This window comes from Epinephelus fuscoguttatus, linkage group LG21, assembly GCF_011397635.1.
Source record: "Epinephelus fuscoguttatus linkage group LG21, E.fuscoguttatus.final_Chr_v1".
NCBI lineage: Eukaryota > Metazoa > Chordata > Actinopteri > Perciformes > Serranidae > Epinephelus > Epinephelus fuscoguttatus.
In genome coordinates, this window is record NC_064772.1 from 868,773 (window position 1) to 890,431 (window position 21,659).

General features: G+C 43.9%; 1 protein-coding gene across 5 annotated transcripts in view; it reads right to left on the bottom strand.

Annotated features, from left to right (window-relative positions):
- Nucleotides 1-21,659, bottom strand: part of steap2 (STEAP family member 2, metalloreductase) — a 247,896-nt gene that overhangs the window by 214,516 nt on the left and 11,721 nt on the right. Inside the window, exon 1 of one of the 5 annotated variants that reach the window (XM_049565777.1) lies at nucleotides 21,135-21,210. The exons of the other annotated variants lie outside the window; for them this stretch is intronic. The gene's annotated coding sequence lies outside the window, so the exon portion shown is untranslated. Of the gene's footprint in view, nucleotides 1-21,134; nucleotides 21,211-21,659 lie in introns of those variants that run through there. 5 annotated transcript variants of the gene reach the window in all.

Below are 21,659 nucleotides of genomic sequence, written 5' to 3' on the forward strand. Positions count from 1 at the left end.
GAGTCCTCCAGATCAGCGGGTGGAGCGGCTAGCACACCTAATGGTAGACAGCGCCCCAGACTAACGTCCAAGAACACAAAATTGAATCCACAGAGTACCTCCATACTGTTCATCCATAGTGATCCAAGTGTGCTGCAGCCGCAACATAAAAAGTTGTTTCGAAAAACGTCATATGAACTCTGTTTTTAGCCCCACTGTAGCCTGTAGCTCTGACTGTTTATTTGTGAGGGACATTGCAAGAAACATTAACAGGTTAAAATAACATGAATCAGATGAGTTGCATACAGTTGGGGCTGCCACTAACTTATATATTTGTTTTAAAAAATAATCGATTAATCATTGATTATTTTATTCGATTAATCAGATTTTGAAAAAAGACAGGATGTATTTTTGTATGACATTTCTATTGTCATAGTAGGTGAACATTTTAAATACATGTAATTAAAATGCTGCCCATCTCTGCCATCAGTGCATAGGCCTATAGTAAATATGTGCTGCATATAATTTGAATTGTCCGTATCAATAACCTGAAGAATTGCAGGTCTGTATAATCCAACAGAGAAAACCAGGCATTCAATGACAGCAAATAAAGCCATAGGCCTACTGTCATCTGCTACCAGCAGAAGGACAAACATCAGCTTGACACTTTACTGACGCGATGATGCGTTACGAAGAAAACCAGTGTTAACAATGCAGCACACACAATAATTTATTATATCCTCGATTACTTTATTGCAAACAATTCAGCGAATGAATATTAAAACACAACCTTTAAGGGAATCCCTATACGTCTTTCATGGGAACAATATGCATGACGATTTCTGAACAGCAACGTTATGGTTGAACAACAAGTTTTACTGTAGCCATAAAATTTGCTATCATAACATTTTATTTCTATTTTTATGAATAAAAAGTCCTCACAGCAATGGCAGGCAGCTTTTCAAAATGCGCACAACATCAGGTGTAAGTGGAAATAAAAGATACATGGGAAAGTTTTATAGGATATATATAAGTTTTATAGGTAATCTTATCTTCCTGTCTTTTATTTTGAAGTCACTTCTGCCTCTGATGTCACCGCCATTCTACTTTTTGTCCAAAACAATAAATGAAAAAATGAATCTGCAAAAAAAAAACAAAATCGGGCTGTTATTTGAATTTGGTTTTGTCGTTTTTTGATTCTGACAACAAAAACGGAAAAACGGCTCAGTTTCTGCCTGAAGGTACCCTGACCCGCCGCACTGGGCCACGCTGACCACGTTACCATCCATCTGATTCCCTCATACAGGGAGAAGTTAAAGCTCTGTAAGGCGTGTTTGGACTAACTGGGATGCTTTCAGGACCGCCACCAATAGTCTGGATGAGTACACAGAGGCTTTGCCATCATACATCAGCTTCTGTGAGGACTGCTGTATAACATCACACACTACAGTGAGGTATAATGGAGTTAAATGAGATGAAGTTTTATAGACATTTTTCTCCCTCTCTCTCTTTATATTTTTACTTGGGCCAGTAAGAATATACAAGGGGCCAGTAAAACTCTGAACTACTGGCCCAGGGGGCCAGTGGGGGAAAAAATGTTATGTTGAACACTGCTAACAGACAGCCTAGTTATGCCAGAAGACCATCTTTCCAGCAGTGGAATACTTCTGGAAAGGGAGAAAGGGGAAAATCTGGAGTGATGCTAAATTGTCCAAACATTTCCTTTTGATATCTTTGAAATTATTTATCTATACGTCAGATTCCAATCTACCCCTTTTTCCTTTTTTTTAAAAAAAATATTTATTTATTCATTCATTCATTCATCTTCTAACCGCTTCATCCTCTTGAGGGTCGCGGGGGGGCTGGAGCCTATCCCAGCTGACATCGGGCAAGAGGCAGGGTACACCCTGGACAGGTCGCCAGACTATCGCAGGGCTGACACATAGAGACAAACAACCATTCACGCTCACATTCACACCTATGGACAATTTAGAGTTATCAGTTAACCTAGTCCCCAATCTTATTTTCTTCTTCTTATTATTATCATCATCATCATCATCATCATTATTATTATTATTATTATTATTAGTATTCTCAGAAACTTTCAATTTCAGGGGGAGGAGATAATACCCAGAGAAGTATATGCATGGGAAAGTAATCAGGAAGAGTTTGCGACTGCAGTTTAAATTAGCAGCATTTGGGGACGTGTTGAGGTGGTTTGTTGTTGATCTTCTTTGTTCTTTGGTCTTGCGGGGTTATGGGAATGAGTGGGGATATCGTTATTTTCTAAATGCAGGCACAAATTTAAGACTATTTGTTTCCTTTCAGCATTTTCTTTTTCTAAATGGCAATGGCTAGACAGGCTAATATACTGAGCTGGAATGTCAAGGGTCTGAACAATATTGTTAAAAGGAAGAAAGTGTTCACCCAACTTAAACTATTAAAGGCAGATATATATATATATATATATATATATATATATATATATTTTTTTTTTTTTTTTTTTTTTTACAGGAAACCCACTTGCGACCACAAGTGCGGTCTGAGCACTCTAAATTTCTCTCGGGGTGGGCGAGGCAGTGCTTTCACTCTACCTTCCAGGCCAGGGCAAGGGGAGTGGCCATCCTTATATCAAGAGATGTACTGTTCGAACCAATCCAAATCACAGCCGACAGTAATGGCAGGTTTTGTCATGTCTCGGTGTGTGTCCTGTCCCTTCCCCCCGTCATGTGCGCACCTGCCCCTGATTGTGTCTCCCCACACGTGTCTCCAATCACTCCCCATTACCTCTTGTATTTTACCTCTTGTCTCACTCTGTCTCGTCGCCAGTTCGTTGAATTTCATGTCACGTTCCAGCATTGTTCCTGTCTTGCTCTCTAGTTTTTTTGATCCTGTTTGTTTATCGACCTTGCCTTTTGCCTCTCGTTTTGGGATACCTCTGCCTCGTCTGACTGCCCTCCTGTGTACCGTACCCGGTCTGTTATTAAACAACGTTTTTTGGGAAACCCTCGTCTTAGAGTCTTGCATTTGGGTCCTGTCTCTGGTTTTGTTCATGACAGAACGAACTGGCCATTGATGGACCCAGCAGACTCCGACTCCGTGCGCAAAGCCCTCCAGGCGCAGGGCCAGCGGCTCGCCCAGCAGGACAAGCAGCTCAGTGCTCTGTTTCTAAGTCTGAGAGAACTGTCAGAGCGTCAGGACTCAATGATGAGGAATTTGGGCTCACAGTTAAATGTATTGATGCAGGCGCTGCAGAGTGGGGAGACTGCAGCCACTGTCTCTGACACCACCACGGTGCCGCTTCCGGACACGCCAGCCTCCACACAGTCTCCTGACGCGTCACCGGCAGCCTTCTCACAGCTCTCTCGTCCGGAGAAGTTCTCTGGGGACTCGGGAGACATCAGGCCATTCATCACGCAGTGTGAGTTACATTTTGAACTGCAGGCAGCGGCCTTTCCCACAGAGCGAGCGAAGATTGCATTTATTATCTCGCATCTGACCGGCCGCGCTGAGGCGTGGGCCACCGCTGAATGGAACCGCAATTCAGTCACCTGTTACTCACTGGCTGCGTTTGTCAAAACTTTTGAGCAAGTTTTTCAGCATACAGCCCCAGGCCGTGAGGCAGCACGAACTCTCGTCAACTGAGGCAAGGTAAACGCAGGGTGTCAGATTACGCCATCGAGTTCCGCACACTCGCGGCTGAGAGTGAATGGAACAGTAATGCATTAATGAACACATTTTTTCAAGGTCTTTCTGACAATGTTAAGGACCATTTGGTCCCTTTAGACCTTCCGGGGGACCTGGACACGCTTATTTCCCTCGCTATCAAGATCGACAAGAGACTGGTGGAGCGAGAGAGAGAGAGAGGCCGCCCGAGGGAGCGCGCCTCCCCACCGCGCGCATGGAGAACCCGATCTACAGACCGACCAAGCCACGTCAGACAGACAGCCGCCAATTTGATCCCACCTACCGCCGGCATGGAGGAACCCATGCAGTTGGGCAGAACTCGGCTCTCCCCTGAGGAACGTCATCGCAGGTTGAGAGATGGAAGGTGTGGACAGCTGGGCCATTCCGTGAGTAACTGCCACGCCAAGGGTGCCACTTCCAGCATTAAAGGGCGGGTAGCGGTGAGTCAGAACTTGGTCATTAATAATCCTGCTCATGTTCTACCCAAAATTGAACTATGCTCTGCCAACTACTCCTTGAACTGCCTGTATTTATTGATTCCGGTTCAGACGCTACTCTCATGAACTCTCTCCGTGTTAGGAAGCTCCGTCTTAGAACCTTTCGTCTGAACCGCCCCTTCGGAGTTAATGCTGTGGATGGCAGCTTTTTGGGCAACGTAACTCACCGCACTCAGTCCCTAAGGCTAAGTTTTCCAGACTCTCACTCTGAGCTAATTAGTTTTCATGTCTTTGCCTCCATGAACCATGACCTTATTTTAGGGCGCCCTTGGCTTAAGTTACACAATCCTCAGTTTGATTGGCCCTCTGGACAGGTTGTTTCCTGGGGAAGCAACTGCTCCCTTAGCTGTCTCAAGCACCCATGTAATGTTAAAGCTCCTATCCAGACCAAAAATCTTCAATCTCCCTCCGAAGATCCAGACCTCTCATCTGTTCCCACCTGCTATCATGATCTTAAGGAGGTATTTTCCAAAGCCAAAGCCAAGTCTCTGCCCCCCCATAGACCTTATGACTGTGCTATTGACCTGCTGCCAGGATCAACACCCCCTAGGGGGAGACTGTACTCTCTTTCAGCTCCTGAACAAAAAGCCATGAAGGAGTATGTGGAGGAATCTCTCGCAGCAGGCATCATCCGCCCTTCCTCATCGCCAGCAGGAGCAGGATTTTTCTTCGTGGAGAAAAAAGATAAGTCCCTTCGGCCCTGTATTGATTATAGGGGGATCAACGACATCACAGTTAAGAACAGGTACCCCCTCCCCCTTATGTCAACTGCTTTTGAACTCCTGGATGGAGCCAAAATATTCACCAAGCTTGACTTAAGAAACGCTTACCACCTTGTCAGAATAAGGGAGGGGGACGAGTGGAAAATGGCATTCAATACAGATACAGGGCATTATGAATACCTTGTAATGCCTTTTGGACTTACTAATGCTCCAAGTGTCTTTCAAAACCTTGTAAATGATGTACTCAGGGACATGCTCAATGTTTATGTTTTTGTCTATTTGGATGACATTCTGATTTTTTCCCCCGATGAGGAAACTCATACCTGCCATGTTCGTGCTGTGCTTCAGCGGTTGCTGGAGAATGAGCTTTATGTTAAGGCAGAAAAATGTGAGTTTCACAAATCCTCAGTTTCTTTTCTGGGGTTTGTGCTAGCTGAGGGGGAGATAAAGATGGATCCAGGGAAGGTGACAGCAGTGGCCAATTGGCCCACTCCCATGTCACGCAAAGAGGTCCAAAGGTTTCTAGGTTTTGCCAATTTTTACAGAAAGTTCATTAGAAACTTTAGCTCACTGGCTTCACCTTTGCATAACCTGACTTCTCCTCACCAACCTTTTGTGTGGGATTCTGATTGTGATTCTGCATTTCAGAGACTAAAGAAGAGCTTCACTTCACTTCAGCCCCCATCCTCATTCTTCCGGACCGCAGCCAGCAGTTCATTGTGGAGGTTGATGCCTCAGATGTCGGGGTAGGAGCTGTCCTCTCTCAGAAAAGCCTCAGAGATGGGAAGCTGCATCCTTGTGCTTTCCTCTCCAGGAAGCTCTCCCCGGCAGAGAGGAATTACGACATTGGTGATCGGGAACTGCTGGCAGTCAAAGTGGCTCTGGAAGAGTGGAGGCACTGGCTGGAGGGAGCTCAGTGTCCATTCATGGTATGGACTGTGCACAAAAATCTAGAATACCTGAAAACTGCTAAAAGGTTGAATGCGAGGCAAGCTAGGTGGGCACTGTTTTTCAACAGATTTGATTTTGTTTTGTCTTACCGTCCTGCCTCAAAAAATGTTAAACCTGATGCCTTATCACGCATATTCTCTGATAAATCAGTGTCTGAGCCTAAAACAATCTTACCCATGTCATGCTTTGTTTCGGCCTTAACGTGGGAAATTGAAGCTAGGGTTAAGGAAGCCATTAACAACCTTGAGGTTCCCCAGGATTGTCCTGATGACAGACTCTTTATAGTTCCCCACTTGAGGGGGGACGTTATTCATTGGGCCCACACTAACAAAGCTGTCTGCCACACTGGCATTGCTAAGACTCAGTTTGTAGTTGAACAGCGATTCTGGTGGCCTAATCTCAGGAAGGACATCTCAGAGTATGTGAATGCATGCCATGTTTGTGCCGCTAACAAGCCTTCTTACCAGAGACCCCCTGGAGAATTACAACCCTTGCCAATACCTCTACGCCCCTGGTCTGACATTTCGCTGGACTTTGTTACGGGGCTGCCTCCCTCAGAAGGTAACACTGCAGTCCTGACTGTTGTTGACAGATTTTCTAAAATGGTGCATTTCATTGCATTACCCAAGCTTCCCTCAGCCAAAGAAACGGCTGAGGTCATGATTAATCATGTGTTTAGAATCCATGGATTTCCCAGGAACGTGGTGTCGGACAGAGGCCCTCAGTTTGTGTCTCAATTCTGGAGGGAATTCTGTAACCAGCTAGGAGCTACAGTCAGCCTGTCCTCCGGATTCCATCCCCAAACCAATGGACAGTCTGAGAGACTCAACCAGGAGCTGGAGACTGGTCTCCGGTGTCTCGCGTCCCAGAACCCAGGAACCTGGTCTCAGAAAATAGTTTGGGTGGAGTATGCCCATAACTCACTTCCCTCTTCATCCACTGGTCTGTCACCTTTTCACATCGTTCATGGTTACCAACCCTCTCTGTTTCCTGCCTTAGCCCCTGATTCTTCCGTCCCGTCGGCATTGGCCTTGGTGAGACGCTGCAGGAGGACCTGGGAGCGAGCCCGTCGGATGCTGCTCCGCCAATCCAGGAGTTATAAGACTGCAGCAGATCGCAAGAGGGCTCCGGCTCCGGACTACAAGGTTGGACAGCAGGTGTGGCTCTCCACAAAGCATCTCCCACTCCGGGTGGAATCTAGGAAGCTCACTCCCAGGTTCGTTGGACCCTTCCCCATCTCCAAGGTGATCAACCCGGTCACTGTCAAGCTCAAGCTTCCAAGGTCAATGCGGGTCCATTCTGCATTTCACGTCAGTCTGCTCAAACCAGCCAAAGAGTCTCCACTGGTCCCTCCTTCCAGACCCCCTCCTCCCCCCCGGTTTGTGGATGGGGGCCCTGTCTTCACGGTGAGGAAACTCTTGTCAGCTCGTCGTCGTGGTCAGGGGATGCAGTATTTGGTGGACTGGGAGGGATATGGTCCTGAGGAACGTTCTTGGATTCCCTCCAGGTTTATTGTGGACCCCACTCTCATCCAGGATTTCCATGCCTCTCATCCTGAAGCTCCAGGGCCCTCGGGAGCTGGCCCTTGAGGAGGGGGTACTGTCATGTCTCGGTTTGTGTCCTGTCCCTTCCCCCCGTCATGTGCGCACCTGCCCCTGATTGTGTCTCCCCACACGTGTCTCCAATCACTCCCCATTACCTCTTGTATTTTACCTCTTGTCTCACTCTGTCTCGTCGCCAGTTCGTTGAATTTCATGTCACGTTCCAGCATTGTTCCTGTCTTGCTCTCTAGTTTTTTTGATCCTGTTTGTTTATCGACCTTGCCTTTTGCCTCTCGTTTTTGGATACCTCTGCCTCGTCTGACTGCCCTCCTGTGTACCGTACCCGGTCTGTTATTAAACAACGTTTTTTGGGAAACTCTCGTCTTAGAGTCTTGCATTTGGGTCCTGTCTCTGGTTTTGTTCATGACAGGTTTGTAATTGTGTCTGGGAAACTTTTTGATACAAATGTTGTCTTGGCTAACATTTACTCTCCAAATGTGGACGACGTCACTTTTTTTGAACAGGTGCTTTCCAAGCTCCCCGAGCTGGACTCACGTTTTTTAATCTTGGGAGGGGGGATTTTAACTGCTGGTTTGACCCAGAACTACATTGCTCTTCTACCAAACTAGCCACAAGAACTAAGTCAGCCTCATACATCCAATCCTTTTTGTCGGAGTGCGGAATTTCTGACATCTGGCGCCTCCTTCACCCTAAAGATAGGACGTACTCCTTTTTTTCCCACATTCAGCATACGTACACCAGGATTGACCACTTGTTTGTTGACGACAGGATTGTTCAGATCAGCTCATGTGATTACCGGGACTCCGGGGTTTTTTCGGACCTAATTGTATTGCACAGCGGCGACCGGATCTTTGCTCTCAAACCACAAAAGATGTGATGGCACAACAGTCTCCTTCAGTACATTATTCTATGCTTTCTTTTGATTTTCACATTGGCTAGTCATCCTGTTTAATTTGTCTTCTGATTAAATCGGAACCGTTGAAACAAGTTGTAGGAAGCCTCTGCAAGTAATTGGTTGCTGGCAGACACTGTGCTGCAATAAAATGCTTAATCAGCAGTGCCGTGCACTGTAGAGCCGATGCGCTGCTGGTTCTGCCGGCCTGAACAGAATATAATGTCTATAGCCTACTGTTGTGTACAGCCTTATAGACTGAGCTGAGTAGTGATGTCCGGGTCAACCCATAACCCGCGGGACCCGCAAATGGACCTGCGGGTCGGCAGCAGTGAAATCAGTCTATAAATGATATTTTGACATTATTGGCTATCACTGTAATGGCATTCGAAGGTACTGATGCGTTGAGCAGGTGACAGTCCGCACACACTTGTGTCACGCACTCCAAAAGAAACTTGTTGAAATTTTAAACAATAATTTATTGTACAAAATGGGGGAAACAAACGTTGACAAAAACGGTTCCATAAATCATATTAAATTCAAAAGATAACGAAAAAACAGCTACAAGTTAGAGGGAATAGTGATGAAGTGGTAAAACTTGGCATTGATCCACAGCCTCAGACGGATGCGCTCAAGCATGCTGTGCGCACAAGCTCAGTAGGCTATACTATATTTTCACATTTTTAATAATGCAATTTAAAAGTTTTGATTTTTATTGATAACCTACATTTACCAACAACAAAAAGATTACATTTAGCCCCCCAAAAAATGTAAAAAAAATAAATAAATAAATTTAAATTAAAAAAAAAAAACAAAAAACAAATATTGAATACCAAATTTTCATAACGAATACCTACCCATAGAAACGAATATTTGAATATCCAAATATTTGGGTACAGCCCTACTGATTCGACCTTTTGTCAACCCATCAAACACAAAATATCCTATTAAAAAACAACAGCATAATATATGAACACGAGGAGAAATCAGGGAAGTTACTTACTAACTTGCTAAAAGGACGCAGAGCCAAACAACTTATAGCTGGAATCTGCTCTGATAATGGTGAAGTCACTTCCAACCCTACTGAGATCAACAACGCTTTCAGGAACTTTTACTCCCGATTATATTCCTTTGAATTTGATGGAGATGAGTCAAGGATTAACACCTTTCTCAACCTACTACCCATTACTTCTATTCCGCCAGACCTAATTAAGAAGCTAGAGGCTCCTATAACTCAAGCAGAAATAGCCCAAGTCATTTCCTCAATGCAGTCTGGGAAGACACCAGGGCCAGACGGATTTCCCACTGAATTCTTTAAGCAGTTTTCAAAGCCCCTTTCATCACAATTTGCAGCTGCTCTACTCGAATCACACCAACGTGGCTCACTTCCACCATCGTTGACGGAGGCAGTTATAACGTTTATAGCGAAGAAAGGGAAAGACCCAGTTGACTGCACCTCCTATCATCCTATCTCGCTGCTCAACACAGATGCTAAAATCCTAGCGAAAGCCCTAGCCCTCAGACTAGACGAGGCCCTTCCTCACATAATTTCCACTGATCAAACAGGTTTTATCAAAGACCACCATTCGTTCTTTAATATCCGACGCCTTCTCAATGTGCTATATACGTCTTCTCACGACCAAATTCCGCCGAGAAGGTGTTTGATCGTGTCGAGTGGAGGTATCTGTTTTTAGTTCTTAATAAGTTTGGCTTTGGCCCTATGTTTATAGGCTGGATCAAAGTGCTCCATATTGCCCCCACTGCAACGGTTCAGACAAATGGCATAACTTCCCAACCTTTTACACTAGGCCGTGGAACACGTCAAGGCTGCCCACTGAGCCCAATTCTTTTTGATATAGCTATAGAGCCGCTCTAACTGCGGCGCTATCTCTGTTTGGCATATTCGGACCCCTGTCAGGCTACAAAATTAACTTACACAAGACAAAGCTATTCCCGGTAAACGATGAGGCCCTAGACGCTGATTATAGTAACATACCATTGATGATTGAGAGACGACAGTTCTGCAAAATCAGGTTAGAACTTCTTTACAACAGTGGTCACCCCTCGCACTGACTCGAGCTGGCCTTATAAACTCCATAAAAATAAACATACAGTACAGGCCAAAAGTTTGGACACACCTTCTCATTCAATGCGTTTTCTTTATTTTCATGACTATTTACATTGTAGATTCTCACTGAAGGCATCAAAACTATGAATGAACACATGTGGAGTTATGTACTTAACAAAAAAAGGTGAAATAACTGAAAACATGTTTTATATTCTAGTTTCTTCAAAATAGCCACCCTTTGCTCTGATTACTGCTTTGCACACTCTTGGCATTCTCTCCATGAGCTTCAAGAGGTAGTCACCTGAAATGGTTTCCACTTCACAGGTGTGCCTTATCAGGGTTAATTAGTGCAATTTCTTGCTTTATCAATGGGGTTGGGACCATCAGTTGTGTTGTGCAGAAGTCAGGTTAATACACAGCCGACAGCCCTATTGGACAACTGTTAAAATTCATATTATGGCAAGAACCAATCAGCTAACTAAAGAAAAACGAGTGGCCATCATTACTTTAAGAAATGAAGGTCAGTCATTCCGGAAAGTTGCAAAAACTTTAAATGTGTCCCCAAGTGGAGTCGCAAAAACCATCAAGCGCTACAACGAAACTGGCACACATGAGGACCGACCCAGGAAAGGAAGACCAAGAGTCACCTCTGCTTCTGAGGATAAGTTCATCCGAGTCACCAGCCTCAGAAATCGCAAGTTAACAGCAGCTCAGATCAGAGACCAGATGAATGCCACACAGAGTTCTAGCAGCAGACCCATCTCTTGAACAACTGTTAAGAGGAGACTGCGCGAATCAGGCCTTCATGGTCAAATAGCTGCTAGGAAACCACTGCTAAGGAGAGGCAACAAGCAGAAGAGATTTGTTTGGGCCAAGAAACACAAGGAATGGACATTAGACCAGTGGAAATCTGTGCTTTGGCCTGATGAGTCCAGATTTGAGATCTTTGGTTCCAACCGCCGTGTCTTTGTGAGACGCAGAAAAGGTGAACGGATGGATTCCACATGCCTGGTTCCCACTGTGAAGCATGGAGGAGGAGGTGTGATGGTGTGGGGATGTTTTGCTGGTGACACTGTTGGGGATTTATTCAAAATTGAAGGCACACTGAACCAGCATGGCTACCACAGCATCCTGCAGCGACATGCCATCCCATCCGGTTTGTGTTTAGTTGGACGATCATTTATTTTTCAACAGGACAATGACCCCAAACACACCTCCAGGCTGTGTAAGGGATATTTGACCAAGAAGGAGAGTGATGGAGTGCTGCGGCAGATGACCTGGCCTCCACAGTCACCGGACCTGAACCCAATCGAGATGGTTTGGGGTGACCCAGAATGAACAACCGTGGAGCTTAACTCAGTCCAAAACATGTCACTTTCTGCACTACTCGGTGCACCACTCAACCATCCAATACCCCAACAAATACAAAACCCAGTCATACGTTCCACTCTGAGGGTGTGGACCCAATTTAGGAGAACATTTGGTTATGCAGAATTTTCCATTCTTAGCCCTATTGCCTCCAACCATTTCTTTACCCCATCTCAACATGATACTTCCTTCATAGACTGGCATAAAAAAGGCATCACTTCATTCACAGACTTATTCAAAGGTTGCACTTTTTCCTCCTTTGAGGAACTTTCAAAGAAATTTAATTTGCCCAAAATGTAATTTGTCCATTATTTACAGGTCAGGAATTTCATGCGTCAAGCTCTACCAGGCTTCCCCAATAAACCTAGTCCCAATCCAACTGACACTTTTTTCTCATTTAATCCTGCATCAAAGGGCACCCTCTCAGCATTGTGCCGAAACATCACCATGTTGCCGCATTTGTCATTGGACCGGGCCAAAGTTGCATGGGAACAGGACCTAGGGCATTCAATAGCAGCTGACCACTGGGACTCGATCCTGAAGTCGATCTAAAAATTATCACTGTGCGCAAGACACTGCCTTATACAATTTAAAGTAGTTCATAGAGCTCATATGTCAAAGTTCAAATTAGCCAGCACATACCCGGACATCAGCCCCACCTGTGACAAATGCAAATTAGGGGACGCCACTCTTTTTCACTTGTACTGGCTGTGCCCTCGATTTCAAGTTTTTCGGAATGAAGTTTTTCATACCCTCTCGAAAATTCTGAAGTGTAAACTAGATCCAAACCCTATGACTGCTCTGTTTGGTGCCTCTAGGGATGATGATCCCCAAATGACTTCCACTGAGCGCCATATGATGGGGGGGTTTCAATGTTCTACCTCAAGATTTCTGCAAATCTTTTTTTTTTTTTTTTCTATGTCAGTTTTGTAGGATAACAAATTTCTGACAACATCTGTACTTACTCTAGCCCAACCTTGGGGATGTCTTGTGGAGGGCATTTTTGTTATTGTTGTGATATTCATCTTCAATGAAACATTGTTACTTGTATTCATACATGTATTTCATTGTGAAAAGAATAATAAAAAAGATCTGAAACTAAAAAACTTCAGTTAAAAACATTTTGTAAATATAACACAACTGATTGAGTAAACAATAGTCTTATTTTCAGTTACATTAACCCTGTGGCGTAGCCGCCATATACATTGGGAGGTACAAGTCCCCCCCAAATGTTCAGATAGGCCCAAAATGCCCCCCCACACACAATATATTCACTACATCTGTTTGTTTACACTTACAGTTTTCCTAAAGTACACGCTCCATTCACTGAACGCATCTCTGCACACCCTGAATGACTGAATCCATCTGCAGTCAATGGGAATTCATCCCTTTATAGATCCATCCCCGCACGCGCGGCTCGGTGACTCGTCACGGTCACTCGTATTGCATTTTTCATCATCAGAGTGAATGGCGTGTGACAAACGGTCGCTAACAGAGGTAAGTTATGAAGCTGTTGATAGTGTCTTTCAAATTTCCACACACATTGGTGGTGTCGTGTCTCTAGCGAGCTGCGGCATTAGCTACGTTCTAGCTATATTTCAACAGTCCAGCCATTTAGCCATCTATATTTCAACAGTCAACAGTTAGCTAACGTTAGCTAAACATTATGCTAGCCATGATTAACGCTTGCCAGGCTAATGTTACCGTTCGCAGATCGCTAATGTCTGGCTAGCGTTAGCTTGCTAGCTAAATCAGTATGATACTGTCTGACCTTGCTGTCATAGTCAACTGGTTTTTTTTAACTGATTGACATGTCTAAGTTAGCTAGCTAGCTATGTAATAAGCCAGCTAGCTGACGGTGGCCCCAAATTAACATTAGCTACTGAGTGTGCAGTGTGGCGATTTAAAGTTAAGTATTAGCTTGCTAGTAACGTCAGTATCCCAGCCAAATGCCAGTGACATTAAAGGTGTTAGGAAGCTGTTAGAAATATGCATTAGCAAGCTTTGTTGGTTTCAGTTAATTCACCAATCTCTTTAGGTGTGGAGAACGGAAGAGAGGAGAAGGTCAAGGGAGTGGGAGTCAGAGTCCTGCACGGGTCCAATTTTCAAGATCCGCCCCGCCCGACCCAGGGACGTACAAAACCGCACCCAAACCGCAAACCCGTGCATCAGGCCAATTAGTACCGCAACCCGGTCCGACCCGTTGAAACACGACCCACAGCCCGACCTGTAACCCGGATTTAAAGTAATCATTTTGGGTCATATTGGCTGAATATTGAACAGCATATCGCCACAGTTAAGGTGCCAGTGAGTGAACAACGACCTGAATGAAGCAGCTCTCACAATAAAAACCTGACTTCAGCTCCATCATCAACCCTCTGTGTTCTTCTCTGAGTGTAAAAGCACTCGTTTGTTACGTTTAATGCTTTTAAACTTTTAATCGAATAGAATGATTTAATGTTTTTACTATAAGTTGTGTTTCACTATTTAAGTTTTAAATGTGTGAACAATAAGAATACTGAGATGATTTCAGCTGATCTGAATGTGTTTGCTTTGCAGAAGTGGAGAAGTACAGGAGAGGAAGAGACATGAAGTCTGAGGAGCATATACCACAATGCTTAGATAATTAGTTTTATGTATGGTAAAAAGAATAGAAAGTGATGTACAGATAGTAAGGTACAGCACGTGTAAGGAGTTGTGTTGTTCTCTTGTCTTTCAAAACAGGAACCACGCCCTCACCGTCAGCGGGAAGGAGTCAGATTAACACGAGGCAGGGGCGTGGTGTGGCGAAGGAGGAAGTGGAACCGCCAATGAGAAGAGGACAACACCTCGCGTGCACAATGACACTCTGTTACGCTCAAATGTACTGGGTCAGGGGAAGGACAGGAGGTCAGACTTCGTGAACTGACACACCTTTGTTGTTCGTCAGGGACGTGAAGTTGAGACCCAGAGCTCTGTAATTTTATTCCTTTACTGCTTAATAAACTACATTAACTGAGACCGAATATCTTCTCCTATTGCTTCATTAAAGAACACGCAGGACTGAGCTCACACATAGCACACTGGAGAGTAGGATGAGCCCCAAGTCCCACAAATAATAGACTTACTTTCTGTCCAGAGCGACATTCAGCAGTTACGAGCCGTCACGTTTTTAGAATCCATCGAGGAGAGAAGTAATCCATCAGGGAAACACTTCAGAAACATTATAAAGTGATAGTTGTACATTTTATCCACTTATTTCTCAAATACCTAAGTAATTATTTACTGTTTTGGACGCGGCGCTTGTTAGACGGTGGCAGCCATGTTGATTCTCTCGTCCAATCACAAACTGTGTTATTAGATGGTGAAACGCGTGTAAACAGCTGAACCAATGACCGTTGCGAAATAGCGGCAGCGATCCTCAGAGAGTAAATAATAACCAAGATAGTTATCTGTAGTTTACCGAACTAACTTATGTTTTTATTTTATTTATTATTATTTTGATGTGTTTGATGTGTTGATGTGTTTATCTAAAACCCGCGATCCGACCCGCATGTTATTTTTCCACCCAGATCCGAACCCAGTGCAGGACTCTGGTGGGAGTAGGAGAAGAGAGGTAAGGATGGTAGTAGAATCTCATGTTAGCCAGCCCTCCCTCAAAGTTTGGCTCTGTGTGTGTGTGTGTGTGTGTGTGTGTGTGTGTGTGTGTGTGTGTCTGTGTGTGTGTGTGTGTGTGTGTATGCATGCATGCGTGCGTGCGTGCGCGTGTATGAGGGGTCAAATGTTTCACCCAACCACACTACAATGCGTCACTTGCGCCTACTTAGGACACATCAGATCTAATCAAACCGCGTGAGCGCACGCCTACATTTTACATAGGGTTACTCTGGAGACACGAGTGTTACACACACGCCCGCTACATGACGCGCAGGCGTTGTGCGCTCCACTCACATGACGCGCTCACACGTCTTATCAGTACACGTGCACAGCGCGTTACAAACGCTACACATACACTACACCTGCGTGTGCGTGTGAATCTCACACACACACAGTGCATGTACACATCATTAACACCTGAACGCGTCAAATTACTTTGGCAAACTGTCTGTCTCCATAGTTTATACGTGCAGGCAGGCGTGTGTGTGTGTGCTTCGCAAGAGTGGAATGAATAAATGAATCAAGTCGCTGCAGACATACGCCTGCATATACACAGACACAAGATTTTTTTTAATTTTTATTTTATCCTCACAGATCAGAGCTACTGACCACCCTCGATGTCTGGCTGTGGTTTAAAAATATTTAACTAAGATAATATATAGGCTACAAAAGCCTAATTGTGAATATATAGCCTATGTCCCTCACATTGAATTGGATCCTAAATGCTGCAAACCTCCATCTGTATGTTTTTAATCATTAAACCATTTTAATCAATGGTTGTGTTTTCATAAATATTTTTTTCGCATTTTGCCCTTTAGCGAATTTGACTGTTTATGGAAACAGCTTTTTAGACATCCTTAAAATCTTAATAGATTTAGTCCCCCCCTCCCATTCCTAGTATCCCACATTCTTTCCAACGGGTGGGGCTAGCAGCCGTTAGTACTTGGCAGCAGTAGCAGCGGTGGGTGGACCCTGCTGCCCACATCGCGCATCAGGGCATAGACTGCAGGGGGTGCGGCTGCACCCCCTCCCATCCATCACCCCCGCACCCCATCAGCCTAAAAAAGCTTAAAAAAAAAATAAAGAATCTGAATTTAAGCTCAATTTCTCTGACTTACATTTATCTCTTTCATATCATTAATGCATAGATCTATGCTTTTGATGTGATATGCAGCCTGCCTGACTACATACAGAGGCCCTGGACCTGCTGCGCTCAGAGGTGGAACGGCGTTTTGATCAGGAGGGACTCGCGTAGCTCCAGGGCGAGAGCAGGCAGTTCTTGAGGTGGCTCAGGGGACACGAGTGGATGTGGGTTCCCCAGAACTGACCCCCTTTCCACGAGAGCGGCTAATAGAGCTTAGATCGGGCCCAAAACATCCAGCCCGACTCAGCCCGAGCCCGTGCACATTATGTTACATTCCGAATCCCCGCCGTTCTGAACGACCCCCACTCCGAAATTGATTTTCAAGTTCATATAGTGTTTCCTGCATCAAACACTGCCGCCCGCTCTCCGTCACTCGCACAATTCTGAAATTCGTTGTACTACAAAAGCTTGAAATGAACGTTCAACTCATTGTTTTTTATTGAATATATGTCACTGTCTTCATTTATTATTATTATTTATTATGTATAATTTCTCTAGCAGCTAACACATTTAAAGGAGACGCTTTTCAGGTCTTTGTACGTGCGCTCTCCGCTGCTATATATACATACATAAATACATACAGACGTGTGACACACACACACACACACACACACATATATATATATATATATATATATATATATATATAACACAGAAGTCCGCTGGTTTGTGTGTCACACGTCCGTAACACAACGCGTTGTTGCCTCAAGAGCTGACACTTTTGACCCCTGTGATCACATGACGTGTCTACGCACGCACGTCTGATTAGCATAGCAAGCTAGTTAGCATAGCGATGCTATGTGTCACACGTCCGTAACACGACACGTTGTTACTTCAAGAGCTGACACTTTTGACCCCTGTGATCACATGACGTGTCTACGCACGCACGTCTGATTAGCATAGCAAGCTAGTTAGCATAGCGATGCTACTGCTCCCAGGTCGATCCGAAAAATAGTTTACCTGCACCATGTTGGAGGATTTTCCAGTCACCGTCCAATATTTATTCATATTGCAGGCTAATGAACTGGGGTTGAGCGGACCGGTTGCCATAGCGACAAGTAATCAAAGACAATGTGTCACCTGTGGATCTGACATTCACAGCTGGACTTGATTGCAGGGCACGAACTGAGAAAGGAGATCCGAGCGAGGAGCGACAGTTTGGCTCTGGGAAGCGGAGCTGCTGTAAAGTGCCCGACGAAGCCACCTTTATTGCATTCACGGCCGGGAAGGGGGGCGAAGACAGCCAGCATAGGTGGAGAATTGTGTGTGCGGGCATCTGTCACGCTGTCAGAAGCTCAGTGTTCCAGCACTGGAACCTCCACTGCACTGTCGGACCAGCGCCACAAGCCTAGACCCCGGGGGAGGGTCTCGTTGATCCGGCCAGTTAAAAGTTTGTTTTAAAGTATGACATCTTAAGTGTTTGTGTTATATTTGCAGTCCTGTCAGTTATAACTGAAAGCCGAGCGCGCTCAAAATCCTCGCTCCGTGCAGTGCTTTCTGTCTGTGGAGTTCACATCTTTAAAAAAATGTTTGACAGAAAATTAACCAAAGATAGGTGTCATATTGAAGATTTCGTTTGAACAAAGTATAATTTGAATTTTTAAACCTGTTTTGTTGACTTTTTTTGTAATAAATTACTTTTTTTGGACTTCAAACATTTTTCTCAGCGCATTATTGGCGAGTTAAACCAGCTGCCACCTGTAGAAAGTGGTTCTACACACAATAAAGCCTATAGTTTGAGAAAGTATAACACAGAAGTCCGCTGGTTTTAATCCGCCCGTACCCTATTACGCTATTAATTAATAGTTAAAATTGAATGACCCAAATCCGTGGATATCACAGGTTGAGGTGGAGCAGGTCACTGTTTAATGATAAATCTGTGGAGCTGTCTATGGTGCTGAATTAACCTCCACCTCAACCTGTGACCAGGAGGGTGAAACTCTCTACTCTGCAATGCATTCAAATAGTTTGATACCTTTGAAAAATCTAATACTCCATATAAATTATGGGGAAATATTTTCAGTCACAATGCTAACAGTCTACTCAGACTAACATATGCTGGAATCACTCTAAACGTTAAATAGACATACATTTACAGTTTACATTAAAAATATAACAATTTCATGACATTTTTTCCTTGATATAAAGCTGCAAGTATTATAACAGATGATCTGTCACACGCATTTTGGGCACTTCTCAGTGCAGTAAAATGGGCTTTTTTCAGATGATCAATTTACTTGACTTATATTTTCGATAGGCTATTTTTTTCGTTATTGTATAATTGTTTTCAGTTAATCAGGCAAGTTTATTCTATTGAAATTTATAATAATTTTCGTATGACATGCTACCTGTCACACAACGCGTTGTTGCTTCAAGCTGACACTTTTGACCCCTGCGATCACATGACGTGTCAACGCACGCATGTCTAATAACCACACGTCTAGGCGTGTGCAGGCATTGCACGCGCATTGCATGTGTAACAAGTACACGGTGAATGCACACGCAGTGCACACAAAGCAAGTACACGGTGATGGTTGCACATGTAATGTACACGTATCAAGAACGCAGTGAATGCAGTGTGTGTGTGTTCGCTGATACGTTTCACCCCTCATAGTGCGTGGTGTTATAACAACACATGCATATGCGTGCGTGTGGCACACACATTGGTTGTATGTAGATTAATAGGCTACAAAATAAGTTGCTTATTACAAACATTTGGTTATGCAGAATTTTACATTCTCAGCCCTATTGCCTCCAACCATTTCAAAAAAGACATCACTTCATTCACTTATTCAAAGGTTGCATTTTTTCCTCCTTTGAGGAACTTTCAAAGAAATTTAATTTGCCCAAAACGTAATTTGTCCATTATTTACAGGTCAGGAATTTCATGCGTCAAGCTCTACCAGGCTTCCTTCTTCCTTTTCCTTTTTGCTTTTGCTTTTGCTTTTGCCTGCGTGCGTGCATGGTGTTATATCAACACATGCATATGCGTGCGTGTGACACACACACTGGTTGTATGTAGATTAATAGACTACAAAATAAGGTGTTTATTACAAAATGTGACCAAGATATGATGGTGAATATCTGTCAAGACATATTGGTGGTGTTGTTGGCTCCTAAGCATACATTGATTGCTCTCTGTCTGCAGGAGAAGACCCGTTTCTTGAGTGCAGATTACCTGAAAGAGGGCTCAATGGGGAATGACATCGGCAAGACCAATGTGGCTCAGATCTGCATGGCCTACCGCTAGGAGATTTGGTGCTACGAGCTCAACTTCATCAAGGAAGCTCGGAAGTCAGACTGAACTCTCTCCCTCTCTCTCTCTCTCTCTCTCTCTCTCTCACTCACACACACACACACACACACACACACACACTAAGCCCCAACCTCCGGGGGAGACGAGTGAGATCAATGCGGAAGTGCCAAAAACTGCAGTTCACTGACTGTCCACTTGAGGCTGGCTCCAGAAGTGAGTCAGTTCCTATAGACCCCCATGTTAAAATGCCCAACTTTAGAGCAGAAATAAACATGTTGTCAACATAATGTCCCCTTTCATGACAACTGTGGGGGGCGGGGGGATTTTTTTCTAACTCTTCCGTTTAAATGTTATTAAGGTTCGAAATTGCGCATAATTAAGGGCGTGGTCACTTTGAGTGACAGGTCACACCATCACGGGTGGCTAACTAGCATGCTAATTAGCCGCTGGCTCTGCTGTGTGGAGCTCGGCGGAGCTGAGCTCAGACTTGACCGTCTGCTCGGCGTCATCTCAGCCAATTCGTGTCCATGTTCAAGGCATTGAACCTGTCCTCTCAGCCGTGTTTGTGCCTTTTGGATATTTTTTCAGGCAAATATTGGAGTAATATGGCTTGCTGTTCGATTAATTATACCAACAGACCGTCCAAGAAGTCTGTGCTCCAGGTTTTTCGGTAAGTGAAATTCGGAAATTCTAGTATTATTTTATTTATGTTTATATGTTAGCACTAATTAGCGGGTATCGGTGTCTGCGGTCACTACGGTCACCACCTAGCTTGTCAGCAGCGTGTATCAGTGTCTGCGGTCACCACCTAGCTTGTCAGCTTATTATTATATTATTAAGCCTTTATGTAATACATGTAAAATCACAAGATATGCAAAAAAAAAAAAAAAAAAAATCCTCCGCACACTGACATAAACTTTACTATCGAAATTTAATGAAGGGAACGTGTTTCGCGTTTAGCGTCATCAGATTCACCTCATCAGGTCTGACCTAAGCATTCTCAGGTGTGTTTAAATGCTTGCTGGTCACATGACCAATTTCGTTTTTTCTTTTTTTCTCTGTTTGTCTAAGCAAGACTCAAAAAAATATACAAAAACAATACAATTACATACATCATGACGTTGAAAAAGTATGTATCAACCATGGTATAAGTTAAAAACGTAAGGATTTCAATGCATGAATAGCAAAGTCTACTTACATAATCAATATTACACAAAGCGAGGATAAGAGGTAGAATTACTACAAAGTACTCTATCCTAGCTTGAGACCACCAGTACCTATATACAAATACCTTTATGCAGAGGAACCATATAACAGGACATGAATAATATACATTAATAATATATATCCTGCAAGTCTCTCCTTTACTCACTACTCCGCAGATAGTGCAGGCTCGACTTTCCCTACGTAGGACAGTACAGCTTTCCTGAGCTTTCCCTTTATGTATCCTACAGGGCAAAAAAGAAGAAAAAACAGGTTAAAGAAAACAACTCAAATCCTGTGAATCATTCAATCAATCAGGTTCAACAGTAGACAGTTCATTAATCCAAAACGCTTCCCTTCTCAGGAGCTGCTTAATGATGTTCCCCCCTCTCGGATTAGGCAACACTCTTTCATTTCCAATGAATCTAAGGGAAGCTGTAGAACCATGATTTTTATCTTTATAATATCTTGCGATGGCGTAATCAAAATTATTATTTCTGATAGCCGCTTTGTGCTCAGCAATCCTCAACTTAAGATTACGCTTTGTTTGGCCAACATACATCAAGCCGCATGGGCAAATAAGCACATAAATTACATGAGTGGAAAGACAATTGATAAATTCTTTTACATTATATTTCTTTCCGGAATGGGGATGATTAAATGTTTTTGTATCAAATGTGTTGGCACAATGTGC